Consider the following 20284-nt stretch of genomic DNA (forward strand, 5'->3'; position numbering starts at 1 on the left):
TAGCTTTCAAAACCAGTATCACTACTTATGATAACGTGCTGTCCTTGCCCATGTGCTGACATCTCTTGGATTACTCAGGAAATGGAAAAAAAGACTGGATGCTCAGGTTATTAACCACAAAGGTTCCTTGCCCTCCCCCCTTTAAGAGCCAATCCTAAAAAAAAAAAAAAAAAAAAAAGGCAATTCTACAATAGTCCACTTGTACAGCCACTAAGTCAGAAGAACTTCCCACCTGCAATATCCAGAGCATCCCAGAACTACTGGAATGCCACAGTTCCTATTGAATGTGTTCTTCTTTTGTCCTCTCTGCATCAGAGGAACTGAGTGTGTTAAGACCCAAATCAGTTATTTTAGATTGTCAAATATCAGGAATTGGTCTACCATTAAGTCAGCATGCATATTTATAGTGGAATTTGAAAACATCTGGCAAAGACAAGTTCCCTATAATAACCCGCAAGCACCTGTTCAGAACCTTCTTTGACACTACTTTTGTGTGTCAAAGAGAAGCCTATTTATCCCTAAAAAGCTCAGGAGGTCAAAGACATTAGGAGATGGTTCTACAGACTTTCTTTAAAACCTAGACAATCTTTTAGGAAATGTACATTTCTCAAAGCACTGAAATGCAGAAAATAATCTCCCTGAATGATCCCAAATGCCTGGAAGAGAGGACAAGGTAAACATGGCCAGTAACTACCAAGACCAGTACATTTTATTTTTGGTTTGCAGAGTTGAAACAAAGGACCTCTTAAAGAGGAAGCCTCAATCAAGTCCAAAAATAAATGACTACATAAATAAGAGCAAGAGAACAAAACCATAATCATGCTTGGAGTCCCAAGAACCAAGAGACTATTAGATGTCTGAACCAAACCATACAATGGCAACAGTTCCCAAGCAAACATGGCACCTGCCCACCCTGTGCTCTCAAGTGGGGTCCTGGGGTGAAGTGGTTCAATGCAGAGGAAATGAGTCTGTCACTTGAAGCCTGATGGGAACCCCAACAGCCCCAGACTCACTGTACCGTCCTTCACAGAACCAAGCCCTCTCTTCCCATTTGCAGGCAGCTGAAACAACGAACTCTTCCCACTTGGAGAAAACTGCAAGTGCAGCTGGAGAAACATTCTTGGATAGCATGAATAAGAGACTCTGCATTTAAGGAATTATAAAGTTGATGCCGGAGTGTGTGAAAGTATGAACAAGCAGATTTGAGGAAATACTATGGAGCCACGGTAACAGAGACCACGGAAGAAAGTCCACTCTGTTGGTCTCACAGAACTGTTTAAAAATAAACCGGATACTAAAATACCAGTAAAAAGCTACAATGACTCACACTGTTCTCCTCAACAGTTATGAGGACAGCCAGTTCTTTAACACACTTGTCTTCCAGGCTTTTTCCCCCACTGGAGAAATGTGAGGCAGGGTAAAAAGAAGCTTTGAGATTTTTCTCTAATCTTACCAGATGAATATGGTCATATGTTTGCTTAGGAGTACACGAAATGTAAATCCTTGCAAAGAGCATTGAGGCTTTTGATAAAATCCAACTACCACTTGTCAGCCTTTTGGCTAAAATCAAATGTAAAACCAAACTAAACTCAAAAAACATAACTAAGGCTAAACAGGGTGCTCAAATACCAGTAAATTCGATAGGGAATGACAGCATGGTTTCTCATTGGACACTTTGTAAGATTCCGTGTGTGTACTGCCACTTTCCCTTTCTTGGCTTGTGTGCACATTCCCCTGCACTGGACTCGGTCTCCACTGCACATACTCTAACTACACATGCAACCTATCAAGGAGGCAACTACCTATGGCAGACCCTTGCGGGCCTCCCATTCTGGCCTGCCCTACTTGTCCAGTGGTCTTGGCCTCCCTAACAGACACATATGTGGCACACTGCTGCCTGAGACAGCCCTTCCTAGTCAACTCCTATCTACCCTGTAAGGCCCAGTTTGAGTGCCTCCTCTTACACTATCCTGGTGATCCTCTGCCCCCCACTGCCCGTTATAGTTCCTCCTCAGTACCATTATTTGGCCACATTCCTATTTCCCCAACCAGGTTGTCAGACTCCAGGAGACCACACCCAAGTCACCTGGCTGCCCAGATGCTATCATGGTATGTTTACCTGTGGCTGAGGATAACTGTAGGAAGAAAGAAGCCAGAACGAAATCCTCAGGAAACCTCAGAGCCCAAGAGCCTCTGGACCATACCACTCATTTATCGAGGACCTGCCTCTTTCCTGTTCCCCTTCCTTTGCCCTAACTTGCAGTAGGGCAGGTACAAACCAAACTGCCACCCTCCCCATGTACAGAGACCTGCTGTAGACACACGATGTGCTCACGCTCTTGTCTGGAGTCAGAACACCAAGAAAACTTGTTTACCAATAAGTTTTGCTGCCACTAGCAAGCAGTTTCAGTGAAGTAACTGTACTCAGGTGACCCCTGAAAATTGACTTTGTGAGGACTAATTTTTTCAATCTTTTGCAGTGGAAATTATTTATCAAGTCCCAAAATCACTGAGATTTCAATTTGGCTTGTCACCAAAATCCTAGGAAAACCACTCAAACATGCACCAACTCTGGGGACGGAAAGTGTTTCTCTAAGAAGGTGTCATCAGCAGGACCACTGGAACCCAGTGGCCCAGGGGTGACACAGGTGCCTGGCAGGAAGCAATGTGAAACCATGGGAGCCCTGAGGAGCATGCTCTCTCACATAAGGGCTGAGGAAGGACCCCTGCATCCTAGGAGGGCTCCACAGTCAGTACCCCCTGAGAGCACTGGCTAGGAATGGACAGCAGCCACTGAGCTGTATTAGCCATGTGACCCAGTAAAATTCCATCACATCAGTCTTCCTGTCAAGAATTTTGGAATCCTGAAGGGCAGGAAGGGAAAATAAGTTTTTTCCGGGGGTGGGTACTAGTGGGAGGGGGGTGGGCACAAGGAAAGAGGGAATGAGGTTATGTATGGTGGATGTATTTTGTATCCATATATGAAAATAGAAGAATGAAACCTATTGGAATTGTTCTAAAAAGGAGGGAAGAAAGGAAGAGGGAGAACGATGCAGGGGTAAATCCAACTAAGATATACTGTAAGCACATATGCAAATAGCACTATATCCCTCTGCACAACTATTATATGATAATAAAATCATGAAAAAAGAATTTCAGAATCTTAGCCAGAGGCATGGCTTGAGTGGTAGAATACCTGCTTAGCAAGTTCAAATCCCAGCTCCATCAAAGAAATCCTTCAGAATACACCCATAAAATGGGGATGATGGTGCACACCTAGGAACATCTACTGAGAATGCAGGGAAATATCTGCCTTTTATCTGGTAACAAACTGTGTTGATTCCCTTCCCTGGCTCTGGCATAAATCTAATGAGATGGAGCACGATGACCTTGGAGTTGGTACAGACCTCCCTGGACCATGAGTTTCTTGTGATCCTTCATTCCTACTCAGATTCTAATATTCTAAATAGGGCTGGGAGTGTAGGAAAAGGATGGTCTGGTTTGAAGTTTTAAGTGAAAATATGTACTGTGCACCTTGTGTCAAAAAAAAAAATGAAGATTTTTAAATAAATCAAAGCAGAAGTGAAAAGGGAGTTTTACATTCATTAAGTTAGCATATATTCATTGGGATGCATTGGTAATCTACCCAGTCTCCTGTTTATCTTCTATTCTTTCCATACCCATGCACTGGGATCCATGCAGACACAGGATGTCCTAGGTGCTGGGGTATCCCGCAAGGTACAGCACAGACTAAAGTCCCTGGCTCTATAGAAAATGATAGATACTGTCATGAGAAGTCAGTATAAAAGTAATACTTGGTTATGGATTCCTGTAGTGGTCCTTGTAATAACTGTTTTGCCCTGGGTATCTTTTATATTCTAATAGCACAAAGAAAAGGCATTGATGGTGTTAGGGGATTTGGCCAAGTTTAGATGGCATGCTCTGGGGTAAGGACTGCCTCGGGTCAGAGAAGCAGCAGCAAAAGTAGAAGGCCCAAAGTCAGAGTGTCCCAGGCTAGCCCCAGCTGTCAGTACACCCACAGGATGTCACCAGCGACAGGCAAGAGCTCACAATGTGTAGCCAGATGTGTCCCGAGAATGCATTTTTCTCACGTAATGGAAACATGTCAGCTAACAGATCTGTCTTAGACTAACTTTACAGTGATATTTTTTAGATCTCTGGCTGGTAAGCACTCTGGAAATGTGCAGATTCAGGCTGAAGATTTCCTCAACCTAAATACCAAGTGATGTTCCACAGGTTTAAAATAATGTTACTTTAAAAATGACAAAATGACACACTTTGAAATCTGATACTAATGTGAGAATGCAAACAGGAGGGTAAGAAAATGTACAGAAGAGTCTAAAGATTTGAAAAAAATTATTGGAGATGACCCATCTGGAGCCTCATGAGCAGAAACACAGGTCCTGGAGGGCCAGCCCCATGCAGGAAGGGGTATGCGTCCCCAGAGCAGTGCTTTCAAGGCTGAGTGGGACCTGAACCACAGTGGGAGGAAGGAATGAGGAAACCTGGAGTCTAGGGCTCTCTCTGGTCTTCACAAGCTGCCTAAGTAAGTCTATGTAAACCACTTACCCAGCTGTCTCAAGATTCCTCACCTCCTACAAAAGGGAGAGACATGCCCTGCCCTGATCTTCTCTGCCCAGCTCCTGAGGTGAATGAAAGGTCATTGTCATTGCCTCTTGCAGTCAGTCACTAGTCACCTATCTTGAGCACTATGTTCCAGGGACAGGAGATTCCAATGTGCCAAGTCCCTCCCTTCTTGGACATGCCTGTGAGCAGGATGTGCATCTCCCAGGCCTTTGATAAAGCAGCAGAAAGCTACCTAGTACCACAACAATGACTGGATTTCTTTAGCTACAATTTTTCCCTGGCTAACTGCACCAGTGCAACCTGCAGCAGGGAACTGGGAAAGGTTGCTGCACTGGAAGGTGTGCTTGGGACAGGTGTCTCACACCTATTATATAGTACTGTTATCACACAGTCAGTCATTACAAGAATAAAAACTAAAACTTAGAAACTCCACCTCCTTAACTACTCGGTAATTAGGACAATCATTCTACTCCAAAACCAGATTCTTCTATTCTCCTCCATCAGAGGAAAGCAATGTGCAATAGACTGCATCACTAGGCCAGCAGCCTATGTCACCTTCATCCCCGAATCTCAGAAACCCCACAAGAAGGGCTTTGCTAAATGGGCCTGCAGGTGCTCCACAGAGGGCCTGTGGTACAACAGGCACTGGCACACTTTCTCTGAAATGTCCACTCCTCCTCTCATTGAAATGGAAAAAGGGGAGGGGGACAGAGGCCAGCCTCCAAGACCAGGAGTCAGGTAGGAAATGGTAGTGCCAGAATATGAGCCCCACCTGGGAACAAGGACACAGTGTCCTCAGGAGCATGGCCTAGAAGAGAAGCCACCTCCCCTCCCTGAGTTTTCCTCTTCCCTGTTTCAGTTGCTTCCCTTTGAGCTGCACAGCCAGCCGTCCCTTCCTCCACTCTCCCTGTTTTCACTCTGGATGTCCCAATCGTGAATGTTCAAAAAGAATGAAATTCTGTGTACATAAATGGGAAAGTCCGGCACATATCTGTCAACAATAGACAAAGGAATGAAATAAGCTATCCAAGAGAGCTGTAGGAGAGACAATGGCTTAAGCAGTGAAAACTTTGCTATTTTCCTAACAATTTCATTGTGATATACTTCACAAACAACACACCTATTGAAAATATACACAATGATTTTTGTTGTGTTCACAATTTTAGGATATTTTCATCACCCCAAAGAAACCCTACACCCTTAACAGTCACTCCCACTCCCTCCCAGCCCCTGGCAATGACTGAACTATTTTCTGTCTCTAGATTTGCCTGATCTAGATATTTCATATAAACAGGATTATATACTATGTGGCCTTTAAGACTGGCTTCTTTCACTAAACACAATGTCTTTGAGGTCCATCATGTTGTAGCATGTATCAGTACTTCATTCCTTTTTTTGCTGCTAAATGCTATTCCATTTGTATGGACACACTACAATTTGCTTATCCATCACTAAGTTGCTAGGCGTATGGGTTACTTCCACTTTGAGGCTGTTATGAACAATGCCGCAATGAGCATTTCTGTACAATCTTTGTGTAGGCCTTCATCTTCATTTCTTTTGGGTAGAAACCTAGGAATGGAGCCAGGAGGCAGGCATCCAAATTTACTTTTTTGAATGTAGAAACCCAGCTATCCCAGAGCCACTTGTTGTCCAGAAATCAATTGGCCATAAATGTAAGGGTTACTTTCATGCTCTGCCTCTTCCCCACTGATTTATACCCATATGCCTGTATTATATTATCTTGATACTGTAGATTTCTAAAAGTTTTGAAATTGGGAAATGAGTCCTCCAATACTGTCTTGGTTTTAAAAAACTGTTGTTGACTATTCTGGGTTCTCTGATTTCCACAGGACTTTTAGAATTAACATGCTGATTTAAAAAAAGAAAATCAGCTTGTATTTTGATAGGGATTATGGTGATTCTGTAGGTCAATCTGAGAACTGTCATTTTAGAAATGTTAACTCTTGCTGGGAATGGTGGCTCACAGCTATAATCCCAGCTAAATGGGAGATGGAGACTGGGAGAACAGCAGTTTGAGGCCAGTCCACGGAAGGGGGAGGGCAGGGAAGGGGAAGAAATTAGCAAGACCCTCTCTCAGCTAATAAGCTGGGTGTGGTGGTACACACCTGTCATGTCAGCTATGCAGATAGTAGAGATAGGAAGAGTGCAGTCTCAGGCTGGTCCCGGGCAAAAAGGGAGACTCTGTTTGAAAAATAACTAAGGCAAAAAGTGCTGGGGCATGGCTCAAGTGGTAGAGTGCCTGCCTAGCAACCACAAGGTCCTGAGTTCAAACCTAGACCCATTAAAAAAACAAAGGTAAGTCTTACAACCCATGAATATGGGCTATCTTTCCTCTATTTAGGTCCTCTTTATTTCAATAATGTTTTATAGCTTTCAGCATACACATATTATACTTCTGTTAAACTTATTCCTAAATCACTTCATTCTTCTTGATACTATTATGAACACAAGTCTCCTAATTTTATTTTTGGGTTACTCATTGGCTTATAGGAGCATCATTATTTTTGTATATTGATCTTGCATCTGCCATCTTGCTGAGCTTGTACTTCTCCTACACATTGAGCATCCCTAATTGAATATCCAAAATCTGAAACTTTTGAGCAACATTGGCGGTTGTGGATTCTGGTTTTCAGGTGTTCAATTTAGGTACAGCCATTAAAATCTATGCAAAAGCTCCAAAATCTGAAAAATTCCAAACCCTGAAACACTTCTAGCCCTGAGCATTTTGGATAAGGAATACTCAACCTGTTGTTTTTTTAGTGGATTCCTTAGAAGTTCCTTCGTGTAAGGTCATGTCATCCATGAACAGAGGTAATTTTACTTTTTCCTTTCCAGTCTGTATGCTTCTTATTTCTTTTTCTTGTGTAACTGCCCTGACTGGGTCCTCCAGTACAATGCTAAAGAGAAGCAGCAAGAGCAGACATCCCCATCCTAACCGTGACCTTCACTCCCGGCCCTGGAAGTTTACACTAATGCAGTCGAGGAAGCTTGCTGCTATTCCTAATTTACTCAGTGTTTTTACCATGAAGGCTGCCACATTGCTGTGCAAGAGTCTTTTAATGTTGCAAAATAAACAGGCATTGCCAAGAGCCAAAGTTAACTTAGATTAAAATGACCGGACATTATATACTTCAATGAGTTTTAAATGTCATAGGAGCTAAATAAAATCCACTTTAAGCAACTCAAAGAAAATGGTCTATTCTCTGGCTGTAAGAAAAGGATAAACTTGTGATATCAAAGAAACAAAAGATATTAGAGAAATACATGGATGTGAACCAAACATGTAGTTATCTAAACCTTTCCACAATACAATGGAAAGCAAAGCAAGAAAGAAAGGATACAACTGATAAAAAGTCTTATTACCTAAAACATTAAGGACTGATCCAAAGGCTGAGGATTGAATTCCACATGGCAAAACAGTTGTGAGAAAGGAGCAAACAGGAAGAAAACCAGCTGGGATGAGAAATGTTCATAGAAGTCTTATCTGCTCAGCCAGGCCACGTAGTTGTCCTGGCTACATCTTACCCTCTCCTTTCTGAGGAGCCTCAAGTGATGGATGTAGGAGAGCAAGGTCTCCTGAATCAGCCTGATTCTCCTGAATCCAGAATCTCCTGGTCTGAGTGACTATCAGACTGCACCTCAGCCACCGCACAAGGGACGGGCAGAGCAAGTGAGAAAGACAGGCATTTTTGTTTAGTCTCTGAAATTTTGAGTTCATTCATTACTAAAGTACAACCTAGACCAACATAACAAAATGATTTATTGGGGTGGAGGGGGACATGACTTCCTTTAAAAATGGAAATAACTTGTAAGAATCTGACAATGCCAGCTGGAGTGGAGCTACAGGAAAATAAGAATGGACTCTAACTCTCTGAGAGGCTTCATGGAAAAATCTGGAAATACAGAACAAGGCAGATAACAGTTACCAACCTCTGACCCTACAGGCCCACTCTGGGGAATATGCCCCAAGCAAATAAACTCAAAGGAAAAAATAGCTTGAACAAAATGTTCATCACAGTAATATTTGTAACAGCAAAAACTGGAGACAAGTCAAATGCTCAAAAGCTATGAAAACAATGATGAATTGACAAAATGGGCACTATATAGTCATCATAAAGGACAAGCTGAGAACTGTTTTAAATTTGAAATTGGCTATAAGCAAAACAGCACATAGATATGCATTAGACTTAGATTTTAGAGGTGACAGCTGTGTATTTTCATCCTTGTATTTCCATGAGGTAGATGCTCAAATATTTGCCAAGTGATTGAATGTCTGAACCAATAAATAACCAAGGTGGTGAGTGATGAGGGCTAGAGAAGACTCGGAAAGGAAGCTGAGACTCCTTAGCCTCAGTTCTGCAGTTCTGTAAAATGACTTACAGTGTGTGCTTTTCAAGACATGTGTATTAGAACTGGAAAAGGGGAAATAGTATTCTTCCTTCATATAACAAAGCTGGATTGATGCTTCAACAGAATAGGTCATGACTTTACACAGAAAAACCCCTAAATGGCAGCTCTCCAACCCCAGGGAGGAACTCCTCAGTAACTGGGGTTCCTAAAGTTCAGAGAGAGGCTGGCAGCAATCTATCAGTGTCAGGCTGAAAGGGAGGCAGGAGCGGGCCCTCAGGAGGTCCCTTAATGGTGCCCCTTGTTTTGTGGGGGGTCCAAGTGCTTCACAGAATGGTGGACATGCACAGTAAACGCTTCATCATTCAGACCTTAGGGGTACCTTCTCACATCTCAGTGTTTGCTTCCAGAAACTCCTGCTGGTCATCATTAAACCTCCTTCTGTGACTAGCAAAGCAGGTTTGTTTCCTTTGAACTAATATTCACATTCTTGAAGAAAAATCAAGAAGAAATTCACAGAGCAATAATAGTAAGCTGTCTTTCACCAAGCAGATCCTCCTTACTTCTTCACAATGTGGCCTTGAACCACACCATATCTCCTCTTTCCCTAATACTGGGCTGGCTGCTGCCTCAGGACCCCACAGAATAAGCACTGTCATCTCCTTGATGTCTAGCTCTTCCTTCTCACCTGCCTAGTGAAAATCTACCCCTTACCCATACCACTAGCCTCCTGCACTGTTCTAACTGGCCTGGGCACACTGGAGCTCCCTGCCTGCTGTCTTCCCGCAACTTGCCACTGCATTACAGTCCCTGTAGACCTTCTCAGATCACCTCTGACCTCTTCCTCCACCTCTCTTCCTTCTTACTCTTACCCTCAGCAGAGGACAAGGCAGCAGTCAGAAGCCTCTTTCTTTGCACTTCCCACCACATACTGCTAACTTTTCTGGCCATCGCTAGGATGTTAGTGTCCCTGCTCCTCACCCAGGCCCTCTGTCTCACTGCACAGCCTGCCTATGCAAGCTCTCTTATTCCCACACATCAAATCGCCTTAAACCTCATGTTCCATCTGCTCTCTAGCCAAACCCACCTATGCAACTGCCTCTAGACACCTCCACTCAACCATCAGCATCCCTGCAAACTGTCTCCTATCTTCTGAAGTCTGCTCCTAACCTTTGGTTTCCTACATCAGAAAATACTCCCACCATTCCCCGGCTGCACAAGGCAGAAACTCTTCTCCCACCCTCACAATTCCTCCATATTCAACCAGTCCCTTACAATACCAGCTCTTCCTATCTCCTGAATCCTCCTACTGGGTCCAATCCCCTCGGTGATAGCTGCCCTTATCAAAGCCAGATCCTTTGCCTACATCACTGACAGTCTCCTAGCTGCTCCCTAGCCACCGGTGTTGTCCCCACTTCCCTTCATTTTTCTATGATGCTACCACAGTGATCGGTGTGTCTTTTAGGAAGATCAGGTTATGCCTCTCCTCCAAGTCCCTGCAGGACTTCTTCCCAAGACCAGCAGGGTCTCTAGACTCTTAACTCCTGCACCCCAGTCTCACCACTATCACTGTGTCCTGATATACTGCACACACTTTGGCCACCTTCAACAATATACAGTTAGTGTCAAATTCCATGCTGCTTTCAGGATGGAATGCTGTTCCTTCGAAAAAAGGGCACTGGTGAATTAGAGGAGGAGGAGGAATGTGTGGTGAATAAAGACTGAGGCACAGTGACTTGCCCCAGGTTTCCACACCTAGATGGGGATAGGGGTTGAATGTATCCTGCTGACACTTCACAATGTGGGGTGAGCTAGACAGTAAGGTTTCTGTAGTTTTGATTTTTCTACTATTTTTAAATATAGGAAACAGTTATGACTACCACACCTCCAATAAAGTATCGCTTCGCCTCAGTGAAACATGTTTGACAGATGCGGCTTCTTCCACTCCACAAATGTAAGCATTCTACATTGACTGCCCAGGCAGTTATACTCAACAAAGACTCCACTTTAGGGCCTAAAGAACAAGTGTTCTTTGATTCCGCCCCCCTTGTCATCCCCCCCCCACCACCATATTAACACAGCAAGAAGCCCCAGCTACACAACCGCAATGTGCAAAGCTGCCTGTCAAGGACTGAAGCAGTAGTCTTTGAACCCTTCACCACACAGCATACACATGCACACGTATCTCTGCTCTGGCTGGAGGTCAGGACTGGACAACATACAATCATCTTTGCCATGATTACCCCCTTGCTTCAGGGGTAATCACAGTAATTGATTCATAGGGGTAATTTTACATCCTAATCACAGTAACAAACAAGTGACAGATGGCCACAGGGACAAGAGACATGTGTCACAAGCCTGTTGATTGGGGCACCTGTGTTTCATCTTTATTCCCTGCTCTCATTCTCTGCTCCCTTCTGTGATAGTCTTTGAGGCACACTGCCAGAGCCAGCTATTCAGCCATATAAGTACTTCCCAAAGAGTCCTTCTCTCAGTCAGAAGCACTTGCCCGGTAGTGCATCTCTTCCTTAAACTTCAAGTTTTTCCATTTAAGAGAATGAGTCAGAAAGATTCTCTGGCAAAAGCAGAAGGAAAAAAATATAGAGTGGGTCAGGAGGTTGTCCTTTGTTCAGTCCAGAAAATGGGGCATTCACCAAGGACAGACATGAGGGACAAGGGGGAAAAGCAAAGTACTGACCACTAGAAACAGGCAGCTATGAGGCCAGCTGTCAAGGGCTTCTGAAACAGGTTCCCAAGACTAGACAAAGGGCATTATTAACAACACACATGAGTCAGAGCGGCCCAGGTCAACCCCTCCAGCTTCTTTCAGTCCCTCTGCTTTGAGGCAGTCCCTTCTAAAAGCAGGACTTCCTGTCACACAAAGGGCCTCTGTGGTCCTTTGTCCATTAAGGAGGAGCAGACACTCTTCCGGTTCAGACAGGCGCTTCCCTCCCCCCAAAGTCTGAGAACCTTCTAGGGGGCTGCAGCTCTGAGTGAGGGGCGAGTGTCAGGAGCTAAAAATGAGAGGCAGCAAGAAAACAATACAGGCAGCACAGTATCAGGCAGGATGCACAAATCTCGAAGGTCTCTGCTATCTGTAACTTTGATTCTTCACAAGACAAGACATTTTGATGGTCCGACGGAGGAGCTGTGACTGATACTCATCTGTAAAATGTAATGCAATCTGCCTTAGAAGCTTTGTGGATCAAATGGCATCCACCTAAAACCTGGCACAGTACCTGGAAAATGGGGTCTTCCGTGAGCAGGAGTAGTCAGGGTAATGATGCCTATCTCTAGGTATCCATCACTGAGGTATTCCCTTCTTGCAAGGCTGAAAGACTCTTAAAACATGTGCTAGAAAAGAGTTGGGCAAAATGTTATGCCACACACAGAGAAAGGGTACTGATGGTTGACAGCCCAGTGGGAAGTCATTATCTGGAGAAGCAGGGAAAGACACTGCAGGTAAAGGAAACTGTGACAAAAAAAAGTATGCAGCACAGGGTCAGGCTGGTCCTGGAGGGCAAGTCCTGGGAAACTGCTAGGGTGTTTATGGAGGGAGAGAGAGAATTTATAAACAGCAAGGCGCAAGGGTCAGCCTGAGTCACTTTAAGCTGCGACAAGAGTGACTTCTGTCCCATTCACCTACCACCAATAAAAAAGCAGCACATCCAATTCAGAGCCCACCACCTGCTGCCCACCACAAGGATGCTAGAGATTGCTAGGAAACCACAGCGCAATGCCGCACCCATAGAAGCTCTGTTCGGAAATGAATCGCTCAAATACCTCTCAAGCCGTGCTATGAATATGTACCTTTGAAGTTAAAAAAAAAGACATGCAAACCACAAGAGGATTGGGGTTTTAAAAATTCTGTAGGCACTTCTGCATTCAGCTACAATGCTACTTTCTCAAGAAACCATTCTATTTGTCCACATCTATCAGTTGGACCAAAGCATTTTACTTTAGAGAACAGAGAGTCAGTTTGGGCCTAGGGTAACACACTAAAAACTAAGCTCTAATATGACAGTGATCTTAGTTTAAAAAAAAAAATTTCACATGAAGTAATTTGGAAAAATGAATAAGGAACCCACTTGTCAATCAATAACCTGAAGCGAATGAGCTAAACCCAAGCATAAAATTAGCAAAATTTCCCTTAAATGAGGAAAGTGGAAAAAACAGAATTTAAACTCCCCATGATAGCTGTGGTAGGTGTAAGTTTGAACTTCTAAGCCTCGTTCTTCTTATCTATAAAATTGAGGTAAATCTTGCTGACCTACTTCATGGGAAAGTTAAAAGGAGTTTAACCAACACATTAGCAAGAGTGCTTGCATACACTAGGCACTCAACAGATGCCAATTTCCCACATTCCCAACTCTTTGTCCTTAGTATTACTCCACCAGTTTCTCTAGCCATGCCTCCCAAAGGCCGGTCATCACTTCAGCCAGCAGAACATATGTAATGTGAATCAAAGTTCTTTGGAGAAGTCACATCTAAAGATACTTCAGACTGCTTGACCTTGGCTGACTAGAATATCATGATTTTAGAGCAATGGAATGTTGACAAGCTAGAGCCAAAATTATCTTGGGTTATCTTAGGCCCATTAATAGCCTTTCTCTTACCTTTTGTAAATGACCTAACATTCTCGTGACTAAAGCTTCTCCAAACGTGTCATTTAGTTTAGCAGACTTCAAGTCTCCACCAACCCTACAAGCTAAGAATTCTGGAATATGTGAAGAGCTTTTCCAGCTTTGCTGTAGCCACCTATCTAATGCTCCCACCCATGGAATTGGTAAATGTATTGATTTATGACTTTCTTTCATTCTGTGACAATAAAAGTTTATGTAACCTCTCCTACTGTGGAACATATCATTCAGGGTAACTTGAAGCTGTGTCCCCTGAGCCATGGTCACTCATCTTTAGGTCAGATTACATTATTTTCTTACTTCCTTTCAGTCAGAGTTGTTATTTTATGTCGACAGCACCCATGCCTTGGCTGTGCCACTGAAAATTACAATACAAAACAAAAACCTTCACCACTAAGTCTTACATATTTATTAGGCTCGTGCCTAACAAGCATTTCCAGTCAGAATTTTATGAAGAAGAAAAATGATCATATTTCCTTTATGAAAAAAATTCCTAATTAACATACTTGCCTTACCAAGAGCCTGGAAGAAAATATCTTGGTTACTATCTTGATTTCAATTATAATCTCTCTCTCTCTCTCTCTCTCTCTCTCTCTCTCACACACACACACACACACACACACACACACACCCTTAATAAAACATTTGTCAGTTTAACTGACTCAAAAATAGCTAGTGGCTCAAGTGGTACAGCACTTGCCTAACATAAGAGAGGCCTTGGGTTCAATCCTCTGCACTGGAAAAAAAAAAAAAAAAAAAGAAAGAGGGCTGGCAGAGTGGCTCAAGAGTGGCTTACCTAGCAAGTGTAAGGCCCTGAGTTCAAAATATAGTACCTCAAAAAAAAGAAAAAGTTATAGCCTGTATCCCACTTTTAAATATTTTCAATTAAAAAATTTATTCTGAAAATCTAAGTAAAATGATATTAAGCCCAAAAGAATTGTGTATGTATATATCCCAAGAGTCTAAAAAAAATGTATTCTTAAAACATTTACTTTCAGAGTGCCAGAACCCTTACTAAGTGTGGGGGTGGGGTGGGAGTGAAGTCAAACCCTGTGGTAGAAGAGCTCTGTGTCAAAGATATGACAAGGTCACACCTGATTAGGCTGAGAGGGAGGGAGGGAGGAATGAAAGAGGAAGCAGCCTCCCAAGCGCAGCATGAAGTAAGCCTGAACTAAGGCCAGCTGAGAACTGCTCCCAAAGGTTTAGTAGCCACTACTGTAAACAGAAAACAACAGCCCAACGGTCAACTATTGCAAAGATGGTCTATAGTACATTCAAAACCATAAGGAACATTCTTATATCTAAAAAGCCGAATAGCTGAACTCATTTCAAAACGTATTGTTTATGAGCAGATTATTACTGGAAAAAATGGCTGTTATACAAAACATGAATTCTTTCTTTCAACAAAATGAAGCGAAGGCTTCCTGTACACCAGGGATAATCGGTAGTGAACACATCCCTGCTGACAATCCAGTGCGTGCACGATGACTTAAAGCCATACAAGTAACTGACCTAGTGGCAGGCAATGTTAAGGGCTAGGAAAAAGCATGAAGCCAGGTGGGACAGGATGATGGTCAGGGAAGGCTAACCCAAGGAGGCAACATTTGAGCAAACCTTGAATGAGTGGATGGTGGAATACCAGAGTTTGGGTTGTTTGATTTTGGGGGTTTTGGTGTTTTGTTTTGTTTTTTTTCCTACAGTACTGGAGATTGAACCCAGGGCCTCTGGGCAAGTGCTTGAGTCCAACCCCAAAACTTCCTTTTTAAAATCTTTTTTTTTTTTTTGTGGGGGAAAGATATTATGGGGGATTGAACTGCCTTGCACTTGCGAGGCAGGCGTTCTACCCCTTGAACCACTCCATCACCCTTTTTTATCTTGTTTTTGAGACAGGGTCTCATTACTTTTGCCTGTCTGGCCTCAAATTCATAATCCTCCTGCCTCCACCTCCTAAGTAAGTTTGAGATGTTTTTCTTTGCATACCTGTATTTCCTAATTTTTCTGCCATAAGAATATATTGATTGGTTATGTTTGAAAACTCAAAAGGAACATGGGGGAGCCCACAGACCCCTTCAAGCTCTTCTAGTAAAGGAATCAGCATCTTACCCGTGTTGTCTCTGACAACCAACCTAGCATCATTCGCCTTCATTCAGGACACATACCTCCACTCCTCCCAGCCAGTTCTGCCAAGCAGAGGCAGCATCTTCATTGCCCTGTACAGACTCCTGGGCAGGCTCAGAACTCTACTTTCTTTCTGCTCACACAACTCCTGGGTGGGTCTCACTCTCTTCCAGGACTTACTTTTCTTTTTCTTCTTTCTTTCCTTTTTCCTTCCTTCCTTCCTCCCTTCCTCCCTCCTTTCTTTCTTATGGTACTAGGGTTTGAACTCAGGGCCTACACCTTAAGCCACTCCACCAGCTCTTTTTGTGATGGGTTTTTTCAAGATAGGGTCTTGCAAACTAATTGTCCCGGCTGGCTTTGAACCTCAATCCTCCTGATCTCTGCCTCCTTGGTAGTTAGGATTACAAGCGTGGGCCACATGCCCAGCTTCCATAGCTTTAAATACTGTCCCATGCTGAGGCCTGGTGACCTGACTACTCTCTGAGCTCTCACTGCATAGCCTCAGCCACTGACTCAGCACCTCTTCTTGGGCAGCTGACATGTCAGCCTCTCCGATGCACTGACCACCTCTCCACCATCTCCTAGGCCAGCTCCTCTCACTGTTTTTTGCCTTGCAGAAAACATCCAGATCATCTACACAGCAGTTTAGGGCAAATGTCTAGGCATCACCTCTGATTCTTTCCATCATACCCACTCCATTATCTTCATCTTAAAACAGCCTGCATGTGGCCACCTCTTACCATCTCAGCCTCAGCTACCTTGTTCAAAACACCAAACTCCTAAGTATGCCTGTCAGCAATGCATACTCCCCACCCGGCCTGTGTGACCTGGCCCCTGCCTCTGGTACGCATCCTGACTCTTTCTGATCTCTACCCTGGACTCTGGCTAGGGTGATCTTCTGTCATTCTCCAAATGCAACAGGTTTAACCTACCTTGGCAACTGCTTCTCCTGTGCTAGGAACACCTCCTCAGTGTTTAGGATCTGCTGCTGCTCATAGCATCAGACAATCCACTCACTCTTTTTCTTCTTAAGAAAGCTTTCCTTACCCTTTCCATACCTTTGACATGTGAGCCATGACCTGCTTTGTTTCGTTAATAACACTCAGTCCCACCTGCCAAATTATATCATCTCTGTCACACTCAAGAATACGAGTTCCTTAAAAACCAGGATTTTGTCTTGCTCACCACTCAACTCCTAGTACAACACAATGGTCACATCCAAGTGGACTGTCCCTCCAGGTAATGACCTAGTGGATGGCTGGAAATAGGCAAAGAGCTCACGCAGGTGCCTGCACTTCCATCAATGAAAGCAGGGGAGAGCTGGGACAATTACAATTTACCTAAGCCTCACACCACAGCTTTTCAGCACCTCTGCCGCCTCAAATTCAAACTACGGCCTTAGCAGTTTACTGAGTATGCCCAATAATAAATTTAATGTCTTAAGAGTTTCACATAAAAAAAAAAAAAACCACAAAGACTTCTCTCAAAGTGGACCTGCTGCTTTCCTACACAGCCTTGTAATCTTGTGGCAACATTCTTCTTGCACAGGAAGGGTTGGACCCAAGTGGTCCTGAGCTGAGCCCTCCTAGGTGGGAAAGTAACAAATGTTTCTGCTTTCTAAGTGAGTCAGTATGGCGGTCAGTCCACCATGTTCTTTGTTTATGCATCAGCTCAAATCAGAAAAGGAAAAAAAACACTTCACTATTTCCAAATTGCCCTATGCTTCATTTCTTTTCCTCCTTCCTTCCTTCTGTTTTGGCAGTACTGGGATTTGAATTCAGGACCTTAAATCATGACTCCAGCCTTTTTTGCTTTTAGGTTATTTCTCGGACAGGGTCTCACTTTTTTGCCCACTTTTTTGCCTATGCCTCCTATGTAACTGGGAAGACAGGCGTGCACCACCATATCCGTCTCGATAACTTTTTGCCTGGGCTGACCTCGAACCTCAATCTTCCTGCTCTCCACCTCTTGAGTACTTGGAATTACAGGCACAAACACTATGCCTGGCTCTATTTTTTTCACCAATTTTTGTTACAAACTTAGTCTCAAAGACAGAATTCCAAATTGTAAAGTTCAATGGTTTCAGCCTGTTAATTACATCAATACCATCTTGTTAAGTAGGCATTCCTAGCAAAACTATTCTTTCCCAATCTTTTTGAAGGAATCCACTGTAGAATAATTTCTGATGGGAAAGAAGACTGAGTATGAAATTCACATCCCAGCTTCAGGTTAACAAAAAGAAAACTTAAATTCGGTACTAGCATGACACCTGCCTCACATTTCAAATTCAGAATACTTTCTATTAGGTTTTTTTTTTCTTTATCCTTTTAGTTTATCATTTTTACATTTACTTACATGTGTAAACATTGTTTGTGCCACCTCCCCTTCCCCTCCCCCATTAGATTTTTTAAGTTTCCCAAAACAAAACAATATACTTCATGAGTCCACATAGATTTGTGTATGACTACCTAAATGAGAAAAAGATGTCAGATTCCCAGGGCTGGAGGAGACATGGAAGGCACATGGAGACCTCAGTTGGTACCAAGACAGAACTGGGATATACAAATGTGTTTAGATCAGCCAGGTGAAACATGACTATAGTCCTTCAAAATTAATCTCAGTCTGGGGTCACTCAGTGATACTGCACTTGCATAGCACACTCCAGGCCCTAGGTTTAATTCCCAGCATTGAAAAGAAATCAGTCTACAGAAATGGGAATGCTGCAATTTGTTTGTTCATTCATTCACTTATTCAAAGCAATGGCCTTTGTTTTACACTGTTACTATCTCACATACACAGGCACACTTCTCTTTATCTAGGTCTAAAGCCTAGGATACTGGGAGAAGTTTCTTCAGAATCCTAGAGGGCATTCTGAGACCATCACTAGAACCTGGACTGGCAAGGAGCCCCAAGCAGGGCTGGAAGCAGTGAGGGGGGCCCAAATGCCAACAGCACAAATTCTCAGAGACTTCTGAGCCAAAGCAGTTCCTGGGGCTGTTCATCTGTCTACAGTGAAGCCAGCCCAATAGGAGCCTGTCTCCCCTCACATCTTTAAATCTCATAGGAACAGGAGACTTTGCACTAATATGGGCAGAAGCTAGGGATGGGAAGAAAGTATACTGAGCAACAGAGGAGACATCAATTACATTAGAGAAAAAAAGCCAGTTGAAATATTCTATACTAAATACATACTGAAAACACATCAGTAAGTGTAAAACGCCACTCTGGGACCACAGAGCTAACCCGTGGGAAAGTGAGCTGAGCCACTGCTCCTGGCCCATAGCCTCGCTCTCTCTTTAGGACCAGGTACAGCCATCCAGCTCACGACCTGGAAACAACAACTTCTTCAAGGACACTGACAAAAAGTGCCCAACAGGACACCAGGAGTGAACACACAGCTCTGCCCTCTGCATAAAACCAGTTCTCATGCAGCAACTCCACAGTTTATAAATTAAGATAGGTGTAGAGTCACCAAACTTACTTTCAAGCGCAGTTAAGATGCTCATGAGATGCTTGTTTTCATAAATGCCCATATATTAATATTGTTTAGAAATTCAAGAAATATACTGTACATACTTTGAGAAGGTAAAAATAAGTGCTATTCTATGAACCTCCCCAGGACACTGAAGGGCAGCTTTGGACAGAGGGAGGGATCCACACTGAGGTCTAACAGTGGTCACCCAGTGTTCTCAGCCCACCTCTGTTTATATCTGGATTAGAGAAGGTTGGGGGGGGGGGCGGAGGTTTGGTGCTAAAGATTGACCCCTGGGTCTGCTAAGGGACTGCTCTACACCAACCTAACATCCCAGTCCAGCAGAGATTTTTTTTTTAAATGCTGATTTTATTTATTTATTTATTTACTTACTTACTTACTTTTTACTTTTGGCAGTACTGTGGTTTGAACTCAGGATCTTGCACTTGTAGGTGCTCTACCACTTGAGCTACAATATACCACCAGCACTCCAACAGAGAAATTTTTAAAGATCCTAGAAAGTTGTGAGTAAATTCTATTCCTCTAAATTAAATAATTTCCTTCTTTATTTAAATTATGTCTTATTTTAAAGTCCCTCATATTGGAAAACCTGTTCAGTCCAACTCAAGACTTAAGAGTTGTCAGTATTCCCTTTCAGGAACTGAAATGAAGAAATACTGAGAAATAGGAGCTAAAATGCTCGGGGTTTTCCTTCACATCCTTAAGAATCGTCTTTCAAAGAAGAACTGAATACTTGTCTGTCTCTTTTTCTACTGTGATCTTATTAGGTTTGGTGTTCTCAGCTACAAATAATGACACAATGAGACTCACTTTGATTGGGACCTAACTTAGGGGAGAGGCAGGAAAAACTATAATAGAGAACTATTTTTGAGAAAAAGTCTAAAAGGCAGGAACGTCAATGCTCTTTGTATTTTTAACGCACTTCATTATACTTTATATTATACATCACTGATTACACATCTACGCCAAACAGTACTCATCGGGAAATTATTATTGAATGTTTTAAACACATTAAAATGGACTCATCAGAAGAAAAGCCACTCTTAGCCAAGTGCTA

At 43.1% G+C, this 20284-nt stretch overlaps 1 protein-coding gene across 7 annotated transcripts in view; it reads right to left on the reverse strand.

Annotated features, from left to right (window-relative positions):
• Pacsin2 (protein kinase C and casein kinase substrate in neurons 2) overlaps positions 1 to 20284 on the reverse strand; it is a 115156-nt gene that overhangs the window by 52605 nt on the left and 42267 nt on the right. The window lies entirely within an intron of this gene.

The sequence above is a fragment of the Castor canadensis genome, chromosome 8 (assembly GCF_047511655.1).
Source record: "Castor canadensis chromosome 8, mCasCan1.hap1v2, whole genome shotgun sequence".
Lineage (NCBI taxonomy): Eukaryota > Metazoa > Chordata > Mammalia > Rodentia > Castoridae > Castor > Castor canadensis.